General features: G+C 37.6%; 1 protein-coding gene across 4 annotated transcripts in view; it reads left to right on the forward strand.

The window, feature by feature from the left end:
• The first annotated feature begins 9,431 nt into the window (after positions 1-9,431).
• The window catches only part of TENT5C (terminal nucleotidyltransferase 5C), a 37,933-nt gene continuing 22,713 nt past the window's right edge, over positions 9,432-24,651 (forward strand). The window contains exon 1 of one of the 4 annotated variants that reach the window (XR_012481401.1): positions 9,432-9,510. The gene's annotated coding sequence lies outside the window, so the exon portion shown is untranslated. Of the gene's footprint in view, positions 9,511-21,803; positions 22,059-24,651 lie in introns of those variants that run through there. The other 3 variants (XM_074263220.1, XM_074263219.1, XR_012481400.1) reach the window with 3 other exon arrangements.

Here is a 24,651-nt window from a genome sequence, read left to right on the forward strand (position 1 = left end):
GTGTGAGAATAAAGGTATTTGGATTGACTACTGAGCTGGAATCCAACTCCACACACCCCAATACACAGATGAGAGACAATTGTTTTGTTTTTGAGGGAAGAGCTTTTTCAGAAAATGTGCATTTCAAACTTTCCCATAAGTGGAATAATTCCCAGGGCTGCTCACATATGTATTCTTGATAGGCTCTGGGAATACCACATCTGGACTAATGGGGGAAAATGTGACTCAGATTGATGCTAATTCATAGATCTGATAACTCACAGATCCCACTGTATATCCACTTAAGATTTGGCAACAACTTGAAGGTTATTATTAAAAGATTGGAAAACAAGGCTTACAAAGTGATAAGAATCATGATTATGAAATTTAGAGAAGAGAATTATAGTAAAGTCATAGAATCTTATTTAATCCATCAAATCAGCATATTTTAATTAAGTACCATGAATTTCATCACCTTTCCTCAGTGGAGCACCCTTCTCCCTCTGCTTTTTAGTTCCCTTTTAGGTATTATTTTCCCTCATTAGAATGTTATCTCCTCAAGGGTAGGGGCTGTCTTTATTTTTGCTTGCATTAGTATCCTTGACTTTTAGTATAATAATGGACAGATATTAAGCACTTAATAAAGGCTTGTAATCTATCTGTTTATTGCAAGGCCCCCATTCTGCGTTCTGAGAATACAGAGCTTACCTTTTATGGAGGGAAAACAACATGTACAAGGATAAATAAATGCAAAGCTACAATGAATGTAGAAGTTATTTAGTCTAACCTCTACCTGATCATGAACTCCCTCTACAATGTCCTCAATAAATGAAGGACACCAGTGATGGGGGCCTCCCCTATAGCAATAAACTTATTTCAGTTTTTGGGGCAGGTAATTATTAGAAAATTCTTCCTTATATTGAATTGAAATCTCTCTTTGTGCTTCTACTCACTGAGCCTGGTTCTCTCTTCTGGGGACTGATTTTTCTTTAGTTACTTAGATATTTGAAAACATCTATTATCTCTTCCCCCACCTCCACCCTCAAATCTTCTCCCTTCCAGATTAAATTCCTTCTTTTTTTTCCTTCCTTCCTTCCTTCCTTCCTTCCTTCCTTCCTTCCTTCCTTCCTTCCTTCCTTCCTTCCTTCCTTCCTTCCTTCCTTCCTTCCTTCCTTCCTTCCTTCCTTCCTTCCTTTCTTTCTTTCTTTCTTTCTTTCTTTCTTTCTTTCTTTCTTTCTTTCTTTCTTTCTTTCTTTCTTTTTCTTTCTTTCTTTCTTTCTTTCTTTCTTTCTTTCTCTTTCTTTCTCTTTTTCTTTCTCTCTCTTTCTCTCTCTTCCTTCCTTCCTTCCTTCCTTCCTTCCTTCCTTCCTTCCTTCCTTCCTTCCTTCCTTCCTTCCTTCCTTCCTTCCTTCCTTCCTTCCTCCCTCCCTTCCTCCCTTCCTTTCCTCCCTTCCTTCCCTTCTTTTCCTCCCTCCCTTCCCTTCCCTCCCTTCCCCTCCCTACTCCTTCCCCTTCCCCTCCCATTCCTCCCCTCCTCTCCCCTCCCATCTTTCCCCTCCCCTCCCCTCCCTTCTTCCTCCTTCCTTCTTTCCATCTCTAGATCTAAGGAGGAAAAAAAAATACAGGGATAGCTAGATCAAAGGAAAAAAAAATACAGGGATAGCAGTTAGCTAGTTTTCATTTCAATTGTTTTGTTCTGAACAAACAGGAAAACACAGACTTAAATTTTTTTAGCAGAAATGATTAAGATTAGACAGAAAGGAGTGTTTTTTTTTTTTGACAATGGTGATTGTGAAACATTGAAAAGAGATCCCAAGGGGGTGTGGAATATCTTGCACAATAATTCACCATATCTGCCTGTACTTTTCAAAGGTTTTCATGTACACCATTTCATTTGATCCTGAGGTATCAATAAGGTAATAAAGGCAGGTATGATTATCTCCATTTCACAGATGAAGAAACAGATTTAGAGCGGCTAAATTGTTTGCCCAAGGTCACTAATAGCACTGGGACTAGAGCCGAGCTTGGAGGCTCATTTCCTGTACACCTCCCACTCTACCATCCCTGAGTTTGCTGGGGGGAAGTGGTTAAGAGTGTTCTGTTTGGAGCCTGGGGATCTGGCCATAAACTTTGGGCAGGAGTCAGGGCTTCATTTTATTTATAAGATGAGGAGGTAGGTGGACTGAATGAGTTCTAAATCTCCTTCTGACATTAAACCCTTAAGGTTATAATTAGGTGAACCCTTAGAGTTACTTTTAGCTTTAAGATCTTGTCAGCTTGTCAACCTGGTTTTTTGTCTCCACAAAATAAAAAAAAAAAAGATGGAGGAGACCGTACTCACAAAGTAACTGCTAGACACCATCTAGATCTGTGAGGCACAATGGGGTGGTCCACTGTTCCAGAACACATATGATGGGCTAATTCTTGCCAGGGCATCCCATCCCAGTTATCCAAATAAATACTCCCCTTGCATCAATATGCTGATAATGAAAGGAAATGGCATTGGACCAAAAGGAGGAATCAAAAGCATATTCATGGAGTTTGTGGTCTTCACTTCTTTGCAAAGTAGTTCAGTGGATAGAACACAAAGACATATAGTAAGGGCTACATAAATGCACAATATTTTTTGTGGTCGTTGGTCATTCAGTAGATGATCCTTCACTTCTGATCACTGACTTCCTCCTGGCATTTTTCTTTATAAGAAACATTTTGTGACATGTCTATTGGGAGAGCAGATGGGGGAAAAAGAAAGGATTCTTCTGGGGAAATAATTTAGTTTAATGGAAAAAGTATAGACTCTGGAGTCAGAAGATCTGGATTCAAATTTTCCCCCTGGTGTTTTCTTCCTGTACATTTTAGGAAAATGACTTCAAGTTCCTTGGCCTCATCTTTACCTATAAAATGAAAGAGTTAATCTAAAATTTTTGTTGCCAGTTTTGGATCTAGGATTCTTGAGTGAAAAAGGCAGCAAATTATAGTCAAAGGCTTAGGTCTGAGTCAGAATTCTGATCATTATCACCTATGTGACTATTGGTAAATAGTACCACTCTTCTAAGCTTTGGTTTCTCTCTCTGTAAAATGGGGATGTACCATCTCTGCTATCTCACAACACATTTCAATCAATTAACAAGTATTAAGTGCCAACTAGGTGCAAGGCACTGGGCTTCTCCATGTGGATAAAAGTGCAAGGTTGGGACAATCTCTAGTCTACAAGAGCTTACATAATAATAGGAGAGATAATGGGGCACATATAAGCATATACATTAAAAAATACAAATAGAAAAATATGTGAAAATGTGGCACACAAGCCAACTGAACACCCTTCTTCCACCAAGGGAACATCAGAGCAAGGACCATTATATATAGTTCTGTTCCTAATCTAGTGGGCTATCTCCTTTTCCCAATGAACTTCCCTTTACTCTCTGAATTAATAAAAATAGTAATGACTGGCATTTATATTATACTTTATTCTTATAACCAGCTTGTGAAGGAGGCAATAGAAGTATTAGTTCAACAAGCATTCAGGGTATCAGTGTACTCTGGGGCATACAAAGACAGGTTTGGGAAAGAATGACTGGTAGTAGAGGAAGGTAGAAAGGTGATCAAGATCAGAGGATTGACTAGCTAAAGAATCAAGACCAAAAAATAAAGAATATGAGGTCAGAGGAAGGCTGAAGGACTGAAAGAGTATGGAAGGAGAGATTAACTGGACATTATAGTGAAGATTAAAAAAAGGCAAGAGAATCATAGAAGCAAAATACCTATAAAAGATGGTGAGTTCAGTGTGTCTTTGAGTATGACTAGGTTGGAGTGAAAGTCATGGGAGTTGAGGAGGCTGATGAACTGGTAGGCCATGTGAGGGGATATCAAATTCATTAATAAAGTCCCCAAGAATAAGTGAGCTGGAATGAAGGTCTGGAAGAGCTGAGTTCAAACTCAGCTTCAGACCTATCTGTTACTGTCTCTTTGACCCTGGGCAAGGCACTTCATCACTGTTTGCCACAGTGACCTCAGCTATAAAAGGGATAATAATAGCACCTACTTCACAGGGTTGTTATGAGGATCAAATGAGATAATATTTATAAATGCACTTATCATGACAGCTGTTAGATATTAAGCACTACATAAATGCAAATTGCTTTCCTTTTGAGAAAAAAGGAAAATACCTTGGGGTCCAGAAGGTAATTATAACTTGGATGGGTGTGTATGATGGGGGTGGGTATAGGATGAAGTAAAGCTCAAAGCAGGAGATATTGTCAAATAGTGAGGGAACAGAGAGGAACTAAAAGTGACAGTAAGGAACAAGGAATATACCTATTACTTCTTTAAAAAAAAAAAAAACAAAATTTTAAGGTTATCCATGTACATTTATTTTTTGATACATGTTTCCAAATGAATCCTATTGAGAGGGAAATTTTTTAAATACATATTGAGAAATGTAGAGAGAGAAAAATCAAAACGAAAAGGGAAAACCATGAGGAAAAAAAAAACAGAAATAGATTAAAATCATATTTGTGTCTCAGACTCTTTGTCTCTTTCTCTCCATCTCTGTTTCTGTCTCACTCTGTCTCTATCTCTTTCCTCTCTCCTAATTTCTTTGCCAAATTTTGATATTAAAAAAGCACTAGTTTCCTTTCTCTCCTTTGTCTATCCCCATCCCCACTCCCAGCTGAGAGAAATGGCTTTCAAGCACTTTACAGATGTACATCATAGGATTATGTTTCAGACAAACACTACATTTCTATAACTGTGAGTCATTTCAGAATCCATTGAGTCAGGTCTAGATCTTCCTGCTCCTTAGGGAAAACTATCTTGTCTTTTTCAAAGTCCATTTCTTTCTATCTTCCGTTTTGTGAATTTAGTTATTTACAAAGTGAGAATCACTAGCTGTAACTGGTGGGAGCTGTCCACAGCTGAAGCTCATGCACAAGATCAAGGAGGGAAGGGGCTTTAAGAGTTAGGAGTAACCTCAATTGCTAGGGAGGAAAGAGGGTGGAGGTAAAGCACAGTCTTTGTACTGAGTGAATCAAATTAGGAAAAAGGCTATTTATAAGAAAAAAAATTTGAATCCATTTGGATACAAATTTCCACAAACTCTTTGCTTGATCTTAGATCACACTTGCCTGGTTTGAAAACAAAAATAAAGTCATTTTCTATGCTTCAATTACCTAAGTGTGTCTTACAGTGAGACAGGGAGCAGTGCAAAAATTCGATAGGAGGGAATACTTCATGTCACTTAAACATTTGTGTGGATGTATTATTTAAATATACAAAATTCAAAATCAAAATCAGTTTTAGCCTTGAAATCTCAAACTTAACACTTGTCTGGTTCTTAATACAAGATCCATAGGCTTAAAGTTTGAAGGGTCCTTAGAAATCATTTAGCTCACTTCACTCCCATTTTACATATGAGGAAAATGAGGTACACAGAAGGGAAGTTGATATAGAGGATGCAGAACTAAACAGGATCTCAGAGAATATCTAATCAAATACCCTTCCCCTCTTTTTACAGATGAAGAAACTGGGGTCTAGAAGTTAGGAAGCAACTTCCCTAAAGTCACATAGAATTTGAATCCAAGTCCTTGGACTTCAAATCCAATTCTTTTCACTTTACCAAAGGCATACTTTGATTTATTTAATAACAGAGTAAAGAAGTGCTTGCTTTGGAAGAATTACTTTGTAATCCTATAATTTCAGATTTAGATCCAGTAGTTTCCTTTCTAATATGTTACATATCCATCGGTTGAATTCTTAATTTTCCTTCATGCCTTTAGCGGGATTTTTGCTAAGTTTCTAATGTATATATTTTTAAAAGAAGTTGTTATCACAATATAAGGAATAGAAAACTTAAGACAATCTGAAAATAAATCTTACAACTCCTGATAGTGCATTGTAATCCCATTTGCTTGACAGGGAACATGGTGCATAAGAAAGAGTTGGGGGGGAGGGTGCTAAAAAAACCTGCTTCTCCCACTTAAGAGTCAAATCATTTCATCTTGTTTAGTCTCAGCTTCCTGATCTGTAAAATGGGGGTAGTAATACTTACACTCCCTACTTCATAGGGTTGTTGTGAGGATTAGATGAGATAAATCATGCGAATATAGAGTGTTGTATACATTTGAGCTATTATTGCTAATTATAGGGTACCTTTCTAGAAAAATCCAAAGTCTATAATCTCCCTTTCACCCTACCCTCACAGCTGATTTGACAAATTCTCTGGGCGTCAATTTCCTCCTCCATAAAATGACATGGTTGGACTGGATGATTTCTGAAATCCTTTCCATGTCTCATGTTCCATTTATAATTGTAAGTAATTTTAGACCAGTTTTCCAACTTCCAACTAAGCATCTCTTCACTAGCATAACCTGTGTCTGAATCTGTAGTTGGACAAAGATGATGAAAATCCTTTTGGATGCTAAAAAATCCACATGAACAGTGAGTTGGCTCTGGGTTGAATTGGCTTGAGAGCCAAAATGGACTAGTTTGGCCAGCTACAATCCAGGAAGATAGCTAGATAGTAGAGATGCCCCGGTAACCAGTCATTTTTCCAAGGCTTTTTAGCACATTACTCTCTAAAAGATAAGGTGTTGGAGAGGACATTTTCTCAGTATGTCTTAAAATGTTATCTCTTCCCATTGTATGATAAGCTTCACAGCATCCTGTAAAAGTTGCAAAGAAACAAGTGTTATTGATTTAACAAGGTCTAAAATGAAAAAAAAAAGTCATTGAAGTTATTTATTCTAAAAACAAAGTCTTCTGTAACTACAACTTAAAGAATGGCATAATCACTGCTTAGGTTTGTGAATTTCCAGAAAGAAGCCAAGTCAGATTTGACCCCCTTCCCCAATCCTCTAGTTTCAGGATGATTAAAAGCCAATTGTTTGGAAAATAGAGAAAACTAATTCAGGGAAGAGACAAGACCAGAACACTTCTTGATCCAACACCCTCAAGGCTCATTGAGTAAATCTGTGTCTCATTCCCTATTGGTAAAATAGGACCAGAGATACGCCCAATACCTGGCACAAATGTCAGGAGGATTAATGAAACAAACACCTACAACTTCTCTGAATTCTTAAAGAGATTAAAGAAAAAGGAAGAAATACGTTATCATGGTCTGACTTTAAAGAAACATTTTAACCATTTCCTAAATACCTATTATGTACCCTGCACCCTCACAGGTGTAAGGGATGGAAAGAAAAATGGAAAAGAAGTCCCTGTCCTCAGGACTTTGCTTTCTTGAGCAAAGAGAAAGAATTGTAAGGCAACATGTAACATGGCACGCACCTCTGGGTCGCTGAACTCTGATGGGCTAACTTTTGCCTTATCTTTCTTGGCCCAGATTTCCACAGAGGCTCTACAACTCATCAGCTTCCTTCCAACTCCCCTTCATGTGTTATCTTCCTCCACTAGAGTATAAGATCCTTTAAGGCAGGAACACTTTTTCTTGGTGTATGTGTGTTTGTTATCGGAGTATGGGAGAGATGTAATAGGCATTTAATAAATGTTTGGGGAATGATTAAGGGAACTATTCCCCTGGATCTCAGTGCCTGTTTACATTATGATCACATGGATTGTAACATAGGAAAGAAAGAAATAATAACCCAAGGCTGAGACAGCTCAGATAGGAAAAGAGGAGGGAACTGGTGCTGGTTGGTTAATATAATCTGCTTCTTAGGTAAATCCCTTCTCCTTTGAACGGAGACCTGTAAGGCCCAATGACAGAATCATGGAAGAAAACCAAAGGGTCACTTGTGGAGGGAGGGAGAAAAGAAGAAGGGGGGATTAGCTGGGGCAATGAAGGGGAAACAGGAAGGCCTACTCTCTCTGGCTGACTGCTTTATCACAAGAGAAGGAAACACACAAGCAAAACAGTGAACCTCAACTGTGGTGATTTGTACCCAGGTACCCACTAGTCCCCACCGGAGGTCCTAGCAGATTCAATGTAATTTTCCAACTTCTTCTCCTGTTACGTTTATTATATACTTTTGCTGATGTTGTGACAGCCTAATTATAGACTTCTCTCTAACTTAGCAAGCAGCTATCCTCTTTTGCCAAGTCTGCTTATTATGCAAAACCCTTCTTTGAGACTTTGTCATGATACAGACAGAGACTGATTTTATAATGTACCAAGGGAGGGCACCAGTGTTCAATTCAGCTCCCAGAATATTGGAGGGGAAGGAAACTTAAAATAATAAAAACCCACATCTTTATAGGGCTTTCAAGTTTATAGAACACTCCTCAAAATTGCCCAAGGAGATAGGTAATGCAAGTGTTTGTATTTCGATTGAACAAATGAGAAAACTGAGGCACAGATAGGTAAAGTGATTCATCCAGGGCCCCACAGTAAATAAAGTAATAAGGGCTACACTTTGGATCTCCTGTCCTTTATGTCCCTCTAATTCAAACCTCATTTTACAGCTGAGGAAGTAGAGACAGAGCATTTAAGGAACTAAAATAAAGGAAAGAGGGTAGTTAGGTGGTAAAGTAGATAGATAGAGGTCAAATCTAATTTCAGATGCTAGCTATGTGATCCTGGGTAAGTCACTTAACCCAATTTGCCTCAGTTTCCTCATCTGTAAAAAAAAAAGTTGCCAAGAAAATTCCAAATGGGGTCATCAAGAATCAGACAAGACTAAAAAACAAAAACAATAAAAGAGGATTGATAAAGGATAGAGTCCAAATTTCAGTCTAGTGTTAATATTTTTCTTATCATTCTATCTCTTGGGGAATACCTGGGTGCTACCTGGAAGGTTGAAAAAATTACAAATAGTCAAAAGAGTTTAGAATGAGGATTATAGCTTTCAGTTTCTTGTAGTTCAGCAAGAGGCGGTATCATATAATAGGTTCAAGAGCTGGCTTCAGAGCCAAGAAGATCTGGACTTTTACCTCTTAGTTTATCATATTAGAGCTAGCTAGGTGTTTTAAGAGGTATTAAAGAAAGAGGATGCCATATGGGAAAAGGTCCCAGGCTGAGAGGTATGTTGAAATTGGATGAGTGAGGGCTTCTGGTCTGTCATACTGGCTGATGATGAATCACTAAACTCTCAGTACTCCAAGAAGGCATCAACCTATATTAATAGAGGAAGTTACCTAGTCCAGAAGTTCCCAGTACTGTTCAGAGATGCAAAGGAGTTGGAGAGCCAGTTCTTAGGAAAATTTTAAGACAGGTAGAGCTCCAGCCTTTCCTTTTAGGGCCACTAAGAGAGACATGAAGATGGATACCTCAAATGGATGATTGTTAGACTCGTGTAAGATATAGATGTGAATTTTGTCTCTGATATTAATTAGCTGAGAATCTACAGGCAAGCCACCTAACTTCTCTGAGAATCTCTTTTCTTGTCTACAAAATGGATGTAATAATCATAATGCCTACTTCACAGGGTTATTGTGAGGCTATAATAAGAGTGTTTATGTAAAACATTCTGTAAACTTTAAAGTACTATAGAAATGCAGGCACTCAGTTCCATCACATTAGCCCCTGACATACCAGAGCCCTCCTCTTTATTCTTGTACCCACTGAATCTGACCACGGTAAGCCTCTCAACTTAAAGACCTTTCCTCAACACTTAGGCTTTATGTCCCTTCTCTCACAGACTCACAAGATCCCTAGTCAATCTTAAATCTGATCAACGAAATTACAGCTGGCACATTAGAATTTCATTGTACATTTGTTTTCCCTTCTGTCCAAGTCTTTGTGACTCCATTTGGTGTTTTCATGGTAGAGATAGTGGAGTGGTTTGACATCCTTCTCCAGCTTATTTTACACATGAGGAAACTGAGGGTTAAGTGAGGCTCCCTCATCATACAATTGAGAAGTGTCTGAGGTCAGATTTGTTTTCAGGAAGATGTGTCTTCCTGACTCTAGGCCTGGTACTATATCCATTGCATCAGCTAGCTGACTGTATGCTGAACTAGGCTGTAAAGGGGGAAAATATTAGACTGCAGAGTTGGCTGCCTGTACGCTAAAGTAGGGCAAAGCACAAGACTAGGATCTAGTGCAACTGCCTCATTTTATAAATGAGGAAACTGAGGGTTAGGGAGATTAAGGAATCTGCCCAAAGTCAGATGGCTAAATAATTATTAGAGGCAAGATTTGAACCCAGGTCTTCTGACATGAGTTCAGAGAGACAGCACTCTTTGTACCATGTGCAGTGCTTTCTCAGACCTGAAGTCTAGTGTCCAGTTTGGCTACTATCTGTATCTATATGACTTTGGCCAATCCCTGCCAAGTCTTTGAATCCTTCATTCTTCCTCTGCAAAATGACTTAAAAGATTTCTTATAGGCACTTGAATCATGGTATTCTAAGGTCTTAAGGATTTAATATTTTCTCTTTCCCATGGGGCATTAGCATGAAACAGGGTATTCCTATAGGACAACTTTCTCAACATTAGGGAATCAGAAATTCCAGGCTCTGTGGCAGGTGAGTTGGAGGGTTGTTTGGGGACCTAATGTAATTCAATTTAACAAACATTTATTCATTGCCTCCTGTGTGATAAGCACTCTATTAAGTGCTGGGTAGATGTCAGGCCCTTCCAGAATGGCCACAGCTACCATTCATGAGATATGAAATGAACAAACAATCATCTTGCCTTGTAGCTTCTACTGCCATAGAATCTCCCTTCTCAGCAGGAGGATTTGAAAACCATTAATCCTCAGACTGGGAACAAAAGGGATCAAAGGAGTTAAGTTAGTCAAAGCCAGTAACAAAAGCTTACTTTCCCTACCTCTTTAAGTATTATTGGAAATGAGGGAACAAAAGGTGAGGGGAATTGGCAGGAGGAATCCTATTCTTCACATACTATGCTAATGGAGTTGGAGGGAGAGTCACTGGGGACTTGGGGATAGATGATTAAATTGTAAGACTTTGTCTTTGGGCATTCCTCCCTCCCAGTGGTGTCACTTTGGATCTTGCCAAATAAACAGATATTCATTGGGCAACTACTAAATGCAAGGCAGTGTTCAACTCATTCACCTTTTGGCAGGGGGAAGAAATGTTTGATGCTTTCATATTGCCTGTCCATCATGTGATCCTCCCATCTGGAAATGAGCTTTCTTTTATCTGAGCTCATATCATTATATTTTTCTATTAAACAACAAACAACTCAGTCAGCACTTTGTTTTATATAATAGCTCCTAAAGAAAGACAGTGCAAATATTCTTTTACAGATAAGAAAACTGAGATTGGAAAGGGGGAAAAATCTGCCTATGGTCATCCAATAACATTTACAATACAAAAAAAACTTTCACAATTATATTTTATTGTTTTATTTCTGTATTTTTGTGTTATTTGTATATTTTATTTACATTCCTGACCATTGCTACTAAAGCATAATTTTTTTTGGCTGAAGCAATGGGGGTTAAGTGACTTGCCCAGGGTCACACAGCCAGCAAGTGTTAAGTGCCTGAGGTCAAATTTGAGCTCAGGTGCTCCTGACTTCAGGGCAGATGCTCTATCTACTACACCAACTAGCTGCCCCATTAAGAACAGGCAACTTGTATGTCCCCTAGATACTCATTAGTTAATAGGTTTGTTAATGAATGAATTAATATTAATCAAATTCACTCAGTCCTTATCCATATTAAAGCTAGCTGACCTTTGCCTCATCTTCACCTGACCTTGTTCTGTGTTGTGTAATGGCTGGCCAATTTATAATGAGGCAACTTGTAGTGTAGACAGAAGAACATAGAATTATTTGGAGTCTGGATATGCAATCAATCATTAAGCATCTATTTATATCCCAGTGCTAAGTGCAAAGAATGCTGAAAAAAGCAAAAGACAATCCCTATCTTCAAGGAGCGAACAATCTAATGGGGCAGACAACATGCCCACAAATATATACAAAATGAGTTACATCCAGGATAAATAGGTAATAATTAACAGAGAGAAGGCACTGGTATTAAGAGAGGTAGGGAAAAGATTCCTGTAGAAAGTGAGATTTTAGTTGGGATTTAAAAGGAAGCCAGGATGGTCAATAGTCAGAGCAGAGGAAGGAGAGCATAACAAGAATGTGGAACAGTGTCAAAGAGCATGTCCAGAGAACATGTCAGGAGCTGGAAGTTGGGGTATCCTGTTCTTGTAACAGCCAGAACATCAGTGTTATTGGACTGAGAAATATGAGTCAGGGAGTAAGGTATAAAAAGGCTGGAGAGGTCACTCAGGGCTAGATTATGAAAGGCTTTGAATGTCAAACAGAGGAATTTGCTCCCAGAGGCAAGAGGGAACTACTGGAGGGGGTGGATGAGGTACAATTGATGATCAGTCTTGGGTTTGGGGAAAATCATTTTAGAGGTTGGGGAGAGACTTGAGACACTTAGACCCAGCAGGATATAGCAATACTCCAGGCATGAGGTGAGGAGGGTTTGCAATAGAGTAGAGATTCTGTCAGAGAAGAGAAAGGGATATATTTGAGAGATGTAGAGGAAGAAATTATTAGGCCTTGGCAACAGCTTGGATATGGGGGGGTGAGAGAGAATGAGGAGTCAAGGGTGACTTCTGAGTGGTAACCCTAAGAGACTGGGAGCCTATGAAGATTTGACCAATTCTATTTCATTTACCTATTTTTATTTCCATTTACCATGACCCTAGGTAAGCCACATACTGTCCCTTAGATTTGTTTAGTTTCTTCCTCTGTAAAATAAGGATAATCATACATATATTATCTATCTCATGGGGTTTCTGTGAGGCACAAAGTCCTTGATAAATATATGAAGAACTAATCTGCTAATGTATGGTAGATGTCTTTATTGGCTACCACATTAAGCCTAAATTCTTCCTGGATTTCCCCTTAATATTAAATTTTATTCAATTTAACAAACATTTATTTAAATGCTTGCTATATACTTCTAGGCACAGGTGATCAAACAAAACAAAATCTAAAATGGAACAGTCTCTGTCTTCAACAAACTTTCATCATAGTATTGGGTAAAATATGTAGAAATAAAGGTCAAAAGACTAAGAAAATCTCCACTTTTTTGTATATATACAAAGTAATTTCAAATGGGTTCAGAAGGAAGGAAGGAAAGTGGGGAGGGAAGAAAAAAGGAAGGAAAGAAGGAACAAAAAGAAAGAAGGAAAGATGGAAAGAAGGAAGGAAGGAACAAAAGGAAAGAAGGAAGGATAGAAGAAAGGATGAAGGAAAGAAAGAAGGAAGGAAGGGAAGGGAAGAGAAGAGAAAAAGGAAGGGAAAGTAAAAAGGAAATCTTCAAGGGAGGAAGGAAGAAAAGGAAAAAAGAAGAGAGGAAAAAAGACAGCAAGCATTATTAAGCACTTACTATGTACCAAGAATTGTGCTAAGTGCTTTAAAAATATTCTCTTATTTGATCCTTAAAAAAACCCTGGGAGATAGCTTCTGTCCTTATCTCCAGTTTACAGTTAAGTTTGGACCACATTAAAAAGAAGGGGAGGAAATCAGAAGAGGAGGGGGTGGTACTTTCACTGAATCATGAAGGGAGTTTAGAATTCCTCAAAGGGAAGTAAGAAAGGAGTAAATTCTGGACCTGGGAAGTAGCTAAAGAGATAGGAAATGGAAGATTGTACATTGTGGGACAAACAGGAGGTTATTCTAGCTTGAATGCAGAGTTGGAGCACAGGAGTAATGTGGAATCATCTTGAATGTTAGGTTGGAATGATCTTGTGAAGGGTCTGAACTGACTGTTTAACCTCTCAGTTTACCCTTAGATATAACCAGTCCTCAGCACACATTCTTCTATCTTCAACCTTCCTAAGGTCATGTTTTCCTCTTTCATGAATATCCCATTTCTGTTCCTTCACTAATTTTGCTTCTCTTTTCTAGAATGACCACCCTCCCTTCTGCCCTCTATCAATACCCTATCTACTCATACTTAAAATATAGCCTTTCCCCTGCCCTATATGAAGTGTCCTTTTTTAGCTATTCCAACCAACGTAATTTCTTTTCTCTGAATTCTGATAGCACTTTCACTCTGTAGTGGACAATATAGTTTGTACTAATTCCCCATCAGATTGTAAACTACTTGAGGAGAGGAACTGTTTTTCTTTCTCGTATTTGCAAACATAATGCTTAGCTTTTTGTTCTTGTTCAGTCATGTCAGATTCTTTGAGCCCATTGGGGATTTTCTTGGAAGAGATACAGGTTTTTCATTTTCTTCTCCAGCTCATTTTACAGATGAGGAAACTAAGGCAAACAGGATCAAGTGACTTGCAGAGGGTCATACAGATAGTAAGTGTTTGGGGCCAAATTTTAAATCAGATCCAAGCCAGGAGCACTGTATTCACTGCACAGTCTAGCTGCCTTCATATTGCCTAACAGTTTTTTTTTAATCTTATTTTCATATAACTATCTCAACTCAAATATCATCTATGGGAATCCTGACTCAAACCTCTTGGTTGCTACCATCCCTTCAACTACCTTGTAGTTTTAAACATACATATACATAAACACACACACGCACACACATATATATGCTTATATATATATATATATATGTATATATATATATGTGTGTGTGTATGTGTGTGTGTGTGTATGTGTGTGTGTGTATATATATATATATATATATATATATATATATATATATATATATATATATATATATATATATATATGCCTGTTAACTTCTCTACCCTCCTTTCCAATGTAAGCTACTTGAGGACAGTGTATTTCTTGTCCTTTTTCTCTAAATGTCAAGCATAGTTCCTGATACACAGCTGGAACTTATACCTATCCATTAATTTATTCATTAAATGATTTTTATCAATAAAATTATAGTATCTGAGAATCTGTGCTTCCTTCTGTCCTAGATCAGTCATATAGATTGGTCTTGGTTTAGTACCAACTGCCATTGGTAAGGATGCTGATCTTCTTGCACTCAGTGGCTCGTTAAGTTTTCTACTCCCGCATTCTGGAGGCAATTTTAATGATAGTAAATTAGATTATAATCTATAATAACCCATGATCTATAAGTCTAATGGATTCTCCAAAAGGATGGTATAAAAAGTATTCAATGTACAATATAAATGTGCTATTGGAAACTAAATTATTCTTCCATGTACAAAAAAGAATTATAATCATAAAGAAGAACAAAACACAGTAACAGGACTAAATGAATCAACAAGATTCAGTAACTTAATTTATAACCATCATTAGTATCCTAACAGTGCTCATATTTAAGCCTCTTGGAACACAAAGCAAATTTTCAAACCTATGAATATCATTTTCTATTTTACCTTGGCTTGTCGATGTCCAATCAAATGGATAGCTGTGCTTCAGCCATTCCTTTTTTCTTGCTGGCTGAACTCTCCAATGCTTAAGCTTCTCTTGCCTCCAGCTAGTTCCAAGCCAGGACCTCTCCATCTTTTAAACTTAAAAGGAAAAGACTACCTCTAATCCTGTACACACATACTCTGGAATTCTAATTTACTTAAGATCAGAAAAGGGGCAATGGTAGCCAGGATACTAGGAGAAAATCCATCTAGTTATGATTTCCATATGGGAAATATTTTCAGGTTGATCATGGCTAGAGAAAGGACCCATTCTTTCCCACAGAAGATGCCAGTCAAATCCAAAGGCATTGAGCAGAAACTTTTTTTTAGACAACTGAAAAATCCTTTCTCCTCTTTCCCAATCCCCATTGTTATCATCTTGAAGGGAAAGGTAGACTTTGGTCCATGATTATCTGCAATGCAATCAAAAAATTTTTCAGCATTGAGGTACCACATGACCCAAAATAGCCAAGAAGTTTATCATTCTCAAAAGGATGAAGCAATTACACAATGTCTTTAATCTCTCCAGAAATTTCTAGGGGATTTTTGGAAGCATTCTACCTGAACTATCTATTATTGGTCAATTCAGCCTTACTTTAGTGGCCTAAAGATTCTTCTTCAAAGTTTACAGCCCCATTCATTTTGTCAGCTAGGTAAAACTGGGTAACCACTGAAGAAATAATCAGTGCAAAGCATTTCTTTTTTTTAAATAATGTTTTTTCCTCTCCAGTTAGATATTAAAACATTTTTTATAAAAGTTTTGAGTTTCAAATTCTGTCTCTCCTTTTCTCCCTGTTCTCTCCTCTTGCTAAGATGGTAAGCAATGTAAAACATTTCTATATTAGGCATTTTGTACATGAAGATTCAAATAAAAAGAATGTAAGAAAGAAAAAATGAAAAATAGCATGCTTTAGCCTGTATTCAAACAATAAGTTTTTTTTTCCTCTGGAGGTGAATAGCATGCTTCATCATTAGCTCTTTGGGATTACCTTGGATCTTTACATTGTTGAAAATAGCTGTCATTCACAGTTCTTCATTGTACAACATTGCTGTTACTGTGTACAACATCCTTCTGGTTCTGTTCATTTAATTTTGCATCAGCTCATGTAAGTCTTTCCAAATTTTTCTAAAATCATCTTGCTTGTCATTTCTTATAGCAGCATAAAACATTTCTGTCTTACTACTAAAGAGCCTTCAAAAAGTTCTACTAAGCTTGCTATTTGCTGGGAGTTTTGGGGGGGGTAGGTTTAGAGTAAAAAAAAAAGATTTCCATGGTTCTCCCATCCTGGGTATAGATTTTGAGGGTCGGTGGCTTCAAGGATCCAGGAGTGGGACTTCTTTGCTATAGTAATACCTTCACCAAGCCATGAGCTACGGGGCATTCTTTTCCTAGGAATCATGTTTCCCCATGATTATTTCCCTTCCAATTCCCACAGGTTAGACAGTTGGGGGTCACAGAATGGTCTTATAGTATTTTCATCAGGTCTTTCTCCTTTGAATCAGGAGATGGAATTCCTAGTTATCTCTGGTTTTAGGAGTCTTCTAAAGATAATTTGATAAATTGCCAATGAAATAATGAAGATGTTTTCAGACCTTGTGCAGATATCAATCATAGGATATTGGAGATGAAACATCTAACACTTTCATTTATCAATGAGTAAAATGCAGTGTAGAAAAGTAGAAAGAAATGACTGGTCCTAACCTTCATTGATCTGGAATTGGATCCTAGGCATTCTGGAAAGGATGCATAATAGATATGTTATTGTTTCCCTAAATCATATATTTATTTTGAGAATGGGCCCATAAATTTTACCAGATTTTAAAAGGGGCCAATAACACAAAAAAGATTGATCTTAGCCATCTGATTTAGACCTATCTTAAGTGGAATGAATTACCTTCAGTGATTATGTTTACTCTTAATACAAGTCTTCAAGAAGACTATATTAATAACTAATAACAATATAATATTATAATAATAACTAAAATTAACACGTGCTTACAATGTGCTAGGTACTGTGCTAAGTGATTTACAAATACTACCTCATCTATGATAGACTTGGTTCTTCTCAGCAATTTGGCAAGCCAGGACATTTCCAATAAACTTTGGATAGAAAATGCCATTTATATCCAGAGAACTAAGAAGACTAAAAGTGATCAACAGATGATATTTTCACTCTTTTTTCCTGATTTTTTTTCTCATGTCTTTTCCCTTTTGTTCTGATTTTTCTCTCCCAACATAACTCATGGAAATATGTAAAAAATGAATGTACATGTATAACCTAAAAACATTAATTAAAAAATCCCACCAAAACAACAAGTACTATCTCATTGGATCCTCACAAGAACTTTGAAAAATAAGTGCTATTATCATTCCCTTTTTAGAGATAAGGAAATTGAAGCAAGCATAGGTTAAATAGATTGCCCAGGATCACAGAGGTAGTAAGTGTCCGAGGCTGGATTTGAACTCAGAGCTTCCTAACTCTTCAAGTCTGTGCTCTAACTATTGAGTTATCTAACTTCCTCTAATCATGGTGGTGGGGTATGTTGTATAATTCTGGTAATGGTTGGACTAATATTGCTACCAACACCAAGCTTCTTCCAGTTCAATGAAGTGACTACTATTTCATAACACCTACTCTTATTTCTCCAGTATCTCTACCTCTATCTGGGTAGTAATCCCCAGGCACAGGGTCCAGCCCAGTCATTGCCAATGACTTGCTGGCCTGCTTTGCTGAAACTCTGTACTTCCTGTGTTCCACCTATAAAATGGGGATAATGAAAGACAGCTTTGCTGCATTTTTATGATGCCAGAAAGCTATTTACAAAAAGACAAGGAACTTTTTGGGAAAGTTTTGTTATATCCTACCCTTCTTAAAATATTTCAAGAGAGATTTTTTTACATGGGGATACCAGCTTTAGGAAATCCAATATATTAAAAAAAATCCAATCTTTAAAAAAATAATAAGCTTGGGAATAATTCTTTGTCCAACATATCAAAAACTTTTTTCAAGTCTGTTAAGATAGGAATCTATTTGCTTTCAACTTGTACCTCTGATATAAAATGAAGCCTGCATTCTATTCTCTTCCCTTTACACAATCAACAAAAATGTATTGAATAACTATTGATCTAGACTATGATATGAGCATGGCTAACATTAATTTATCTAATACATAAGTATTGTTCTGGGGAAAGTCACATCCCTTCCTTGGGACAAGTATGATGTATAGTGGAAAAAGCAATTTGGTGTCAAAAGACATGGGATAACCTAGATTTGAATCCCTATACCTGCCAAAGACCAGCTCTATGATTTTGGATTCCTTATTTAGCTTCAGAATGATAGAATCTCAGAGCTGAAGAGGACCTTGGAGATCATCAGATAATTCAGACTCCTGGGTGTGGCCTAGACTAGATTAAAATGTAGTTGAAAAAAGTTTAACAAAATAAATAAAAATGTAATTCAACATAGATACTTTTACTTTGTGTCTTCTAAGTCAACATGCAGCCTATAGGAATCTCTTGCTATTTTAATTTGACTCATATATGACTCAAATATGAGCTCAAGTATATGATTCATATAGGAACAAGAATCCCCTTTACAAATATACTCAATAAATGGTCATCTAGACTTCCTGAATAGGAAGAAGAAATCCTGAGAAATGTCATCCTAAAAAAGCTTACATAACTATTAAGGTGATTCCTCTGAAGTTATATGATACTATTGGACGGAACTGAAGAAGGATTGTTAAGGATTAGCAGTGCTGTTAAACATTTGTATCAATGACTTGGAAAAATGACATAGATTTCATGCTTATTAAATTTGCAGATGGCACAAAGCTAAGAGGAACAGTTAGTACATTGGGTAACAATCAGGATCCAGAAAGATCTTGACAGATTAAAACTTGGGGCCAAATCTAATAAGATGAAATTTAATAGAGATTAAAGTCAAACTTGGGTTCAAAAAGTCAACTTAAAAGATCATGGGATCAACTTCAGAAGAACAAGATGGAGGAAATATGTTATTTTTGACATAAATATGGAGCTTTTAATGGTTTGTAAGTTAAAAATAAGTAAACAATGTAATATGGTAGTGAAAAAGACAAATGTGATTTTAGCCTGTGATTATTACTTCAGTACATTACAGTTTATATTGGTTAAGAGAAATAATCATACTCTGTTCAGTTTTTGATACCACATTTTAGGTAGAACAATGACTGGAGAGCAGAGGAGGTAAGATTAATTCATACAGGCTTCAATGAGCCAATTATTAGATTTTCTTTCCCCCCCCCCCCTCAATTAGTATGTTTTTCTTGCATTTTAAGTTTTGGACTGTCTCAATCCCTTCTTCTTACCATTTCACATAGCTATGGATATATGTGTGTACATGGTATATATTTATAGTTATATATATGTAAAAGCATTCTATGCATACTTTTATTTATCATCTTTTTCTTGGGAGGTAGGTAGCATCTTCCCTCACAGGTCCTTTGCAGTTGATTTGATTATAATTTCAGACATTCATAGTTATTCTCCAAATAATACTGCTGTTATAAACATTCTCTTGGTTCTGCTCATTTCACTCTTCAATTATTAATTTTTTAAGGTGAGCATTTACACTTTAGAAATCTGCAAATGCTATAAATCAGGCCTTGATTTATTGTTTTATTGGTTGTCTAGAATTTTTATTATTGGTCAAGCATTTCAGTCATGTCTGACTCCTCATGACCCTATTTGGGGTTTTCTTGGCAAAGATACTGGAGTGGCTTTTTTCTCCAGCTCATTTTACAGATGAGGAAACTGAGGCAAATAGGGTTCAGTGATGTGCCCAGGATCATACAGCTAATAAGTATTTGAGATTGAATTTGCATTCAGGTTTTCCTGACTCCAGACCTGGTGCTCTATTCATTGAATTCTATGACATTCTATATACATTTAACTGTTAATAATGCAAATTAAAGAGTCTTGTTAATATGCTCTCCTCTTAGCAAGTTGCAAAACTTGCATACTGCAAGCTCCCATGGCAAGAATGAGTTTTCAAAATGTTGGAAAGATTTGTGGAAGGATAAACATGGACTCTGGAGTCAGGAGGATCTGACTTCAAACCTAACTTCCAACAGTTACTAGCTAGGCACATCATTTAACCCAACAGCTTTCCCCCTAAAATCTATGAAGAGAAGACTTAGGAGGGACATATTAAGTGTCTTCAAATATTTGTAAGATTGTCATGTGGAATAGAAAATAATTTTGTTATATGAACTTGCCCCCAGATGACACAATTGCTAGTAGGAGGAGGAGATAGAAGTTTCAGAAAGATTTAGTTTGGAATTAGGGAAAAGCTTCACAACAATTACAGCTATCCAAAAGAAGAAAGAAGTCCTTTAAAAGGTCCCTTCTTTATATAGGTCTCCAATATCTGGGGCCTTTTCTCTCTTTTTATAAAATGAAAAGAAACAAGGTAACCAATCACCTTATTAACCACTTTCAACACCATGAAGAAATATTGAGCTTTATAAAAATACATGTAACAAATTTGTTTAGGAGACATTTGGAAACAAATTGTTTATCGAATACTTGGGGAAGACCTGAATAAATCATGATATATGAGCATAATGAAATATTATTTTGGATAAAATAATATAAATATAAAACTCAAAGAACTATGTGAAGATTTGTATGAATTGATGAAGAATGAGTATTTTTCCTTTCCTCAAACAATGAATACACTTTTAGTAGGACTAAAAATTGTTTACATTATATTTGTCTTTATTATGAGGGTGGGTTTTATGAGAGTGGGATGGAGTAGGGATGGTTTTGAAGAGTGATTTTTGTAAAAAAAACAATTATTAGCATTAAAAATTGAGTCAAGGTGCAATCTCTTTCCCACAAACTAAATTCCAAAGAACTGTCTTTTGGGTTAGAGCTGTGGCTTTTGTGATTATATTTGTCAGCTGTGTTCAATCACAATTTATCAGCAGCAAATAAAATTAAAAAAAAAACGTTTAAAAGTTACTAAATTTGTAGTATCTTTTTATTATATATTTCCTCAATCAATGGATATTTAGAGGCAGCTTCTAGTACTTTTAAATTTTTTTTTAAAAAGAGGGAATGATACCAGATCTATATGATTCCTTTTAACTTAAAATACTTAAGCCACTGTGATCTCTACTCATAATCTATGATACTATGATTTGAGAGACAAAGTGCATTTGGTTGGGAGGGAGAGGAGAGTTTTGAGTTAGACATAGGGAAGGGACAAAAGAGAGGAGAAATAGAAAAAGAGAGAATTAAATTTTAACTTAGATGAGTTAGTATAATAGATATCACTGGGGCCAAATGAGGAGAAAGGGTTGTAGATTATTAATTCTAGAGCTCAGGATATGGTTTTCCTCAATTGAGACCCTTCCCCAAGACCACCAAGTTACCACAAAGCCTGCGCAGCCCTAATTCTCCTGTCCTCCTCGTTAATTTACTCGTTTCTGGGCAACCATTGATCTCGTGCAGCCAATCAGAGAGGGGATTATCTCTGTGCTCCTACTTCGTCAGTCCCCTTGCGGAAGGATCCCTTTTTGGACAGCTCCGCCCTAGTCCCGCCTCTGGCTATCTTCGGGAAAGGCCGAGTTGGGGGCGGAGGCAGCAGTGGCGGGGCGGGGCGTGCTGTGACCGGTATAAGAGCGGAGGGGGCGGCGGCGGAGCGGCTCACTCGGTGCCGGTGCCCGGGGTTTGTAGTGACCGAGCCCCTCCCGCCGGGGCTACCGACGGCTAAGACGTGCTAATACCATCATCGCCGTCTCCTCCTCGCCCTCCTCCTCCTCCTAACAACAACTCCACCCACCGCCCAGGTGAGCGAGTCTTGGGGTGCCAAGTGCCTCCCACTCTTATTTCCCCCACTTCTTATTTGCCCCCTGCGGGGTTGGGGTTGAGAAAGAGCCCGGAGGGGACAGCGAGCATCTGGGAGACGCGGCTGGTTGCTGCGCGTCACAGGGGGGATGGTGGCGGTGGGGGGCGGTGGCGGTGGGGGACAGGTGCAGGGCCTGGGGAAACGCAGTGCTTTTGGGGGTGGTGGGACCCCTTGCAGGAGGGGGCCTTCACCCATTCTCCCTCTGATTGGGCTGGCTGCATCTCTCTGAAACCGAGAAGTTTTGATATTCCGAAACCTAAACTGAGCTGCTGTGCCTCCGAGTTGGCAAACTTTTAAACCACCGGGCACATGAGTGCTTTGCACGGGGTTGGCGCTTGGGGGAGGAAGATTACTAACGTCCTCCTGCGGCGCTTTAGGGAAAGCGCTTTGGGAAAAAAAAAAAAAAAGAAACAAAAAAAGCCCTTCGGCGCTTTCGAAGAGTGAGCGGCTCCAAATTTCCAGGGATTTTACTGCTGCCTTCCCTTTAGCTTGGCGTCGCCGCCTCCTCCCACCCCCGTCCTCCCCTCCCCTGACCTTTCCTTAGTCCCGAGACATCCTGCTCCTAGGCTGCCGGAGACGGGACGGTCACCACCCTTCCCCAGACTGATAGATAGATGAGAGAAGTGAAAACAGCCGGCCTCGAATCAAGAAGATCTGGCTTTTCATAGTCTTTGCTCCGATTCTCTAGGTTGGGGCACTTGTGAGCAAGTGACTTCACTTCTCCGTACTTCCAGCCAATTTAAGATTACTAGCTGTTGAGCAGTTATCTTTCTGCGTTGGTGGATGGAATTTCCTCACTGAGAGTTCCCTAAACCGAAATTGCAGGTCGAGGGCCACGAAAGAGGGTGGGGGGAGAGAAAGAAAACAAGGAAAAGAAAGAAATGCAGACTCTAGTCGATTGTAGGCTGAGTACTGTGCGGGACTCGAAAATACAGAAACAGCCGTGCAATAGAATAGCGCTATTTACCTGAAGTTGATCTCCTGCTTCTGTGGAAAGGATAGTGAGAGGATTGAGAACCTCCCTAAATTTTTTTTTTTTCCCTCTCTTTGATATGAACTTTTTTTGCCTTGCGAAAACGGCGCTGTCAGCTGTAGCTACCGTAGGCTCATCAAATACAGCACAAACCGAACTTGGTTAGGAACCTGTTGGAATGAATCCAATCCATTAAGATATTTTTTTCTTAAGTCAGTTTTCACGTTGATGTAGTTAGATATTCTCTTTACATTTAGATCTAAGTTTAGTAGTTGAGGGAGAGACATAGCATCGTTATGGGGGGAGTGGGGTGTGTGGAGAGTAAGAAAAAAAAACCACTTAGTAAAAAACATATAATAGTAACAGATCAAAACCTCAAAGTTACCTCAAGGAATGTTTTTGACTTGCGATTCTATAATGAAGAAACCAAAGAGTTTAAAACTGAAGATACATTTTATGAAACAATGTTATTTAATCCTCTAGGGAAAAGGCCTTTTTTTCTTTACTAAAAGGTAGTGAATTACCCTATCCTCAGAGAACCACAGAGTTAGAGCTGGAAGGAACTAGAGACCAATCTTCTCAACCTCTTATTTCAAATGAAAGAACTACATCTTCTAAGTTAGGGCACTGATCTGTTTCTACTCAAATATAATAGACAAGAATTATTTATAAAAGTGTTTGATTTTTAATAAAGTTTAATCTTAAATGTGACTTTTGCATTATCCCAGCTTGGCATCAAATGAAATTTGGGGAATAGGAGAAATAACCCTGAACCCCCATCCCTAGCTTCTGGCATAAAATTAGCACTGGATTATACGTATTTCTTAAGTAATGTAGTTTCAGTATATGTTGTTCAGTTGCTGGAATGGTACCATTTTTTTTTTTTTTCAATATATGAAGTATGGAAGGAAAATCACTTCACTTCCCCACTTAACATTCAAAATCTGTAAAATAAAGGGGTTGGATTATAATAATTTGGTGAATATACCCATCTGAGTTTTTAAAGTGCTGAATTATTTCCCATTAGTAGAGCCCCTAAATATTATTGCAAATATGGTTCAGAATGACTCAAGATTTAATGTTATATTATATATAGATATATTATAGAATCTATAACTAACAAAATTATATATATATGTATATATATTTAATATATATATTCTATATATAATCATTCTATAGAATTAGTTTTCAAGTTATTTACTACTTGAGAACACTTACAAAGCAATTATAATTTTTAAAGAATAAATACTAGATGAGGACACCAAGGTGACACAATCTTTGGTTTTTATGAGTTTGTGAAGTGTTTAGATTCTGCATAGTTTTTGGAGACTTCTAATGTGTTCAAGGGTACAAGTATTTTGTCATTTTATTGGTGTGTGTGGTTCTTCCCAATCATGATCACATGACTATAAGAGCTTATCCCAAACTACAGAAACCCTAGTATGTTTGTTATATGTGTAGGTGGGATTGGGATGTGTTTGTGGTGGTTGATATATGCCAGACTGAGTCCTGAAAGTTCATTTACATTATGTAATGTGTCAAATGTTGATCTAACACA

Source organism: Sminthopsis crassicaudata, chromosome 4, assembly GCF_048593235.1.
Source record: "Sminthopsis crassicaudata isolate SCR6 chromosome 4, ASM4859323v1, whole genome shotgun sequence".
Lineage (NCBI taxonomy): Eukaryota > Metazoa > Chordata > Mammalia > Dasyuromorphia > Dasyuridae > Sminthopsis > Sminthopsis crassicaudata.